At 46.8% G+C, this 4993-nt stretch overlaps 1 pseudogene; it reads right to left on the bottom strand.

The window, feature by feature from the left end:
- Positions 1–454: 454 nt before the first annotated feature.
- LOC114033243 lies at positions 455–3409 on the bottom strand (annotated as a pseudogene).
- Positions 3410–4993: the final 1584 nt, after the last annotated feature.

Here is a 4993-nt window from a genome sequence, read left to right as displayed (position 1 = left end):
GAGAGGGGCCCTCTGATGTCCCCTCCTTGCAAAATGTCCAGGAAATGCTCCTCAAATGGGTCCTGCTTTTGAATCAGATGAAATACAATTCCCTTTGCCTATAGCTTTCCCCCGATGATGACAATGGGGGCTGGGGCAGGTAAGGGTGTCAAGAACTTCCCAATTGGAGTTTTAGAAAGATTAAAGGAACCAGAAGCACTCTCCTGTTCCAAGGTTTCTTCCCCTTCTTTTTGGACACAGGTTAGGCTGGGGAAAGAGACCTCATCCTCCTAGCCCCCTCCTTTTCCCTTCCTGCTGCCTCTCTGCAAGAACAGGATAAGGACCATGCCTCTGTGTGTGTGTATGTGTGTGTCTGTCTGTGTATGTTGGGGGAATGGTTGCTGTTGGCATCCCCGGCTGCAGGGGAAGGGAGGAGAGATTGGAGTCAACTTCAGCATGGTGTATGGGGGAATTCTCAGCCTGTCTCCTTCCACTGCTTGTAGAAGTCCAGTACATTCTTGATCTCAGCACTGGCATAGATGGCTGCTGGTATCGCTGTCTGCAGGGAACTATCCAAAGTCCTGGGATCATCCATCTGAAGACCAGTGATGATGGTGGGTCATCCTCTTCAAATCCCTGGACCAGAGTCAGTTGTTTGCAACTGCCCAGGATCTTATAGAGAGTCTAGACATCTACATCCTGCCTCTTCAGTTTATGCCTCTTAAAACTCTTCCCCAACTCTTTCTGGCAGTGAATGTACCTGTTTCCTTTTTTAAATTCTGCTTCCAGGTATTGGATACCATCGTGAGCCCCTGGATGTTCCTTCTTCAGCAAGTCTAAGCCATCAATCACTGTCCTAGGGATGATGCCAATGAACCTGCCACTGCTGGCCAGGTGGCAGATGCTGGCAGAGAGCTGGAGTGTCAGGAACAAGGTATGGGGACATCTCTGCCTGAGCCTTGGGCTGCTGCAAGCTGCCCTCCAGCTGGGACACCTGGAGCTGCAGCCGAAGTTACACCACATCTCTGATCAGTCAATTCTGACGAGCCTCTTCCTGGGCCATCCTGAATTGGGCCTAGGCTTGCTGCAACAGATTCTCTTGTTCAGCTTGAGCAATGCTGATAAAGATGCTGATAAAGAGGTAAACTGCAGGATGCTGCCTTGCAGATGGGTAAAGTGGCCGAAGCTACGGATGTATCAGACTCACATGACAGACTCCTCCATGGGACTGAGCAAGGGTAGATCTAATTCAAAACTGAAACACTTATGGGCGGCTAGGAGTGGGGTAGACTGCAGAGAGCTGTGTGTACTGGGAGTAGTAGGGAAGTGGGAAGGTCAGGTCATTCACAGCCCAGAAGGAGATCCTTCACCTCAGGGCACAAGACCAGGCTGGGCTCCTGGAGTTCTCCAGCAGTTGGCGGAAGATTCAGTAATACAGAGAGGCAATTCCATAGACTTAGGGAGCTCTGTGCACACGTGATGATAAAGTTGGTGTTGGTCTGAAGCCAATCCAAGAAGACTTTCATAACAGGGAAAAGTCTCCTGTCTGCCATCAAGATGTGAAGTTTCTCCTGGATATTGCTCCATTGTGACAGAAGCATCCGCTGTACACACTCTCCTATAACTCAGATCCATCATCAGATGCTGGTTCAGGTTTGTCCAGGTCCCTACTGATGATTTACCTGTTACCAACAGTTGTTGGAATTTTGTTAGAAAGATGGAGAAGGATGTTTGTGAAGGTGAGGGCCAATTGGAAGCAGCGTTTAGTTTGGAATATCTTTGCGGACAGGGCTTACAGGTTACTGGTAATACTGGCCTCATTTGGACCCAATGGGCCATTGGAGGGGTCAGAAGCTTCTGGCCTGCACTGAGGGGAGTCTGGGGCCACAGGCCATGTTTCCTCCTTGTCTTCCACACCCTCCAGGTCTGAACATGACTCCTGGCTGTTCATTTCTGAGTCTGTCTCCACATCAAAAGCTGTTCTTCCACCCTTATTACTCTTATCTAGGCCCCTGTCTGAACCTTCACTGGCTCAGGCTGAGTCACGGCTTGAATCTGAGTCAAAGCCTTCACTCAGGTCACCGTCACCACCAGCCTTGAGTAGGTGGTGGTATCGCCGATGAAGGTAAGACAGGCGGGAGAACTTATGACTCTTCTTGGCCTCACTCACTCTTGGTGCTGGGGGAAGAGGCTCTGGCTCTGGTTTCCCCTCCTTCTCCAGTGGTTCTTTGAGCTCTGGCTCCTCTGTCCCATCACTCTGGAATGCTGGCACAGGGCTCTCTCCCTCTTCCATCTCTGCCTGTATCTGAATATTGATGTGGTTGATAAGATGGGAAAAGAAAGCCAGGGTGAAGGCAATGGCAGTACTGTACTGATTTGATCCTGCTCTCTTCAAACTGTGAACACTCATGAGGCAAATGATGACCATAAGCATTTGAGAAGGTCAGGGAAGAAAAGAATAGCTATTCTCATACTCCTCTCCATCCTCACTAGCCAGACTGAGGTTGGGTGAAGAGGGCAGGTAGAAGGGACAAAGGATGAAGTCCTCCAGGATTGAGTGGCAGAGTGATGTCAGCTCTGAGTCCAGGGTGCTGCTCTTGGTCTGCAGGAGACTCTGCAGGTACGTGAAGTTCACCAGTAGCTTCTTGATATCCTTACACCACCTCTTGCTGGGCGACAGTTTTCATGTCACACATTTCTTCAGCTGGTGGTACATTTTGGCTGCCTTATCACACGGCCGTTTGAGGTTCCCATAAGCCCTCTCAAAGGACACTTCTGACTGGCTGTACCTCACGTAGCAGTACATGGCTTCTACATTGTAATACTTGCTCCCTGCCAGGGTACCTAGCTGATTGGAGGGCATACCTATCTGAGAAGCCTCTGACAAGGCTTGGAAACAGAATCTCTCAGCCAGGTGCTCTGTGTCTCTACAGCTAATTCATTCTGATATCGGGACAAATCTCCCAGACACATCAGACATTGGGGGCAAGTCATCTGAGCAGTCCATCTCTTTCCCCAAGGCAGATACTGGCTTCTTACAACCTACTGGAGGGTCAGTGACATGAGTCCAGTCAATGCAGCACTATAGTTCAAGCTGGTAGTGGGACTGGACACAGAAGAGATGCTGGTAGAAGCCAATACCAGCAACCAGGGGTGTCCTTCTTGTTGGTCTTGATAAGCTGGATAACCTCATGGTACACCTTCCTCCATAGCAGCTCCTCTGTTTTCCTCCCACAATCCACTGGATGCAGGAACATAAGCTCAAAAGTTCATGAAGCTTACTCCTTAGGCTAACATTCTGTGGTTTGAACACTTCTTGGTAAGTTTTGTTGTGAAGGATGAGGTCAAGTCTATGCACAGCCTCCACTACTGCCAGGTAAAGCAGCTTGGTATGCAGGACCTTGGCCTGGGGCTCACTGCTCTCCACTGGAGGGGGGAGGTGTCCTGGCTTATCAGCAGCCTGGGGGCGGGCTCCCAGTTAAAAGCCCCCACCACCTGCTGCCACTGCCATCATCTCTGGCTGTAGACACCACTGCCACCATGGTGGGCCCCGCTCAGCCACCACTGCTGTGAGGAGGCTGCCCATGATGGCTCCTCCCAATTAAATATATTTCTGAAGGACACACCTAGAACATTATAACATGTCTATATAGTAGACAATGCTCCTTGTCAGAAATATTAATATTTTTCAGGGAAAAAACTGTTTTTGGGATCTTCTGTTTTTGTATCACCTGCATTTCCAAATATAACCCCTACCCAGAGAGCCATTCCTTGTAACTAAGAGGATGCAGGTGGTGGTGGTGGGGGTGTGGGCAGGCGAAGAAAGGGGAACCTACAGTTTAGCAAAACCACCCAACATGTTAACCAAGTCTGAGAATATACGTGTGATTCTATATCCACAGTACCTTACTTCTTCAAAAAAGGGAGAGGAGGTACATTTTTCTCATCTCTGCTTCAGGGATAATTCAGGCCATTTGTTGTATTTAACAGCATTCATTTTTAATTTTTCTCTCTATATGCCTTCTTGTAGTCATTGCAAACACTGTTTTTCTTATTTACTTTACTTTGTATCATTCAAATAAATCTCAAGTCTCCATATTCATCATTTCTTATAACAAAATAATATTTCATCACATTCACATACTACAATTCATTAGCCATTCTCTTAAGAGTGGGGCATCTAATATGTAGGGAATTGGTTTTTTTTCCTAAATATGAAAGAACAGACTACTTTAAAAAAAAATAAATTTTATTGTAGAATTTCTATGTCACTTTCTAACAGGAAGATGTTACAGGCTGCGCAGCACTTATAATTTGTTTCACGGGTTCCGATCTGTACCCACAAAGACACATTCACACTTTCCTAACTTATAAATGATTTAATAATGGTAACAATCATAAACATACATGCACATAAATGTGATTACATATGATTATACAATCTTAGAAGCAAAGACTATTAACAGAAAGATAAAGAGATAAAGAAGAAATACATTACCAATCCAAGAAAGCACCGACTCCTGAACATCTGGCTGGGAGAGTCCTGTATCACAGCCATCAGAGTCTCAGTTGGGAAAGTCCCTACGGCAGAGCGTCCTCTCTGAGAGAGACTCCCAAAGTCACTTTCCCAAGAAAGACCCTTTTTATCATCCTTACACAAAGAAGGCAGGGAGCCAATGAATAGGTGATTAATCCTAAGGACCTGAGAGTTTTGGCCAAAACTCTGTGACCTCAAGAACAATCTTTATCATGTCAAAAATGTCTTGGGTCAATACCCAGGAACTGGCCAAGTCCCTGAATGTTTCACTCAAGACTTAAGGAATAGTTCCCCAAGGTAGGTCTGGGTTGAAACAAATCCCAGAACAATACATTAGGGAAGTTCCTTGTCCCTTGGCTTGGGCTGTGGGTAGGGAAGATCTTATACATTAACCCTTCATCATATCTGGATCCCTGGAACTGAACCCTCCCTTACAATAAAATCCACTAAGCAAGAACAACTGCTATAGTAAATACA

The sequence above is a fragment of the Vombatus ursinus genome, unplaced genomic scaffold (assembly GCF_900497805.2).
Source record: "Vombatus ursinus unplaced genomic scaffold, bare-nosed wombat genome assembly UNPS02006807.1, whole genome shotgun sequence".
Taxonomy (NCBI): domain Eukaryota; kingdom Metazoa; phylum Chordata; class Mammalia; order Diprotodontia; family Vombatidae; genus Vombatus; species Vombatus ursinus.
The sequence above is the reverse complement of the archived record's forward strand: the minus strand, read 5'-3'. Positions and strand labels throughout refer to the sequence as shown.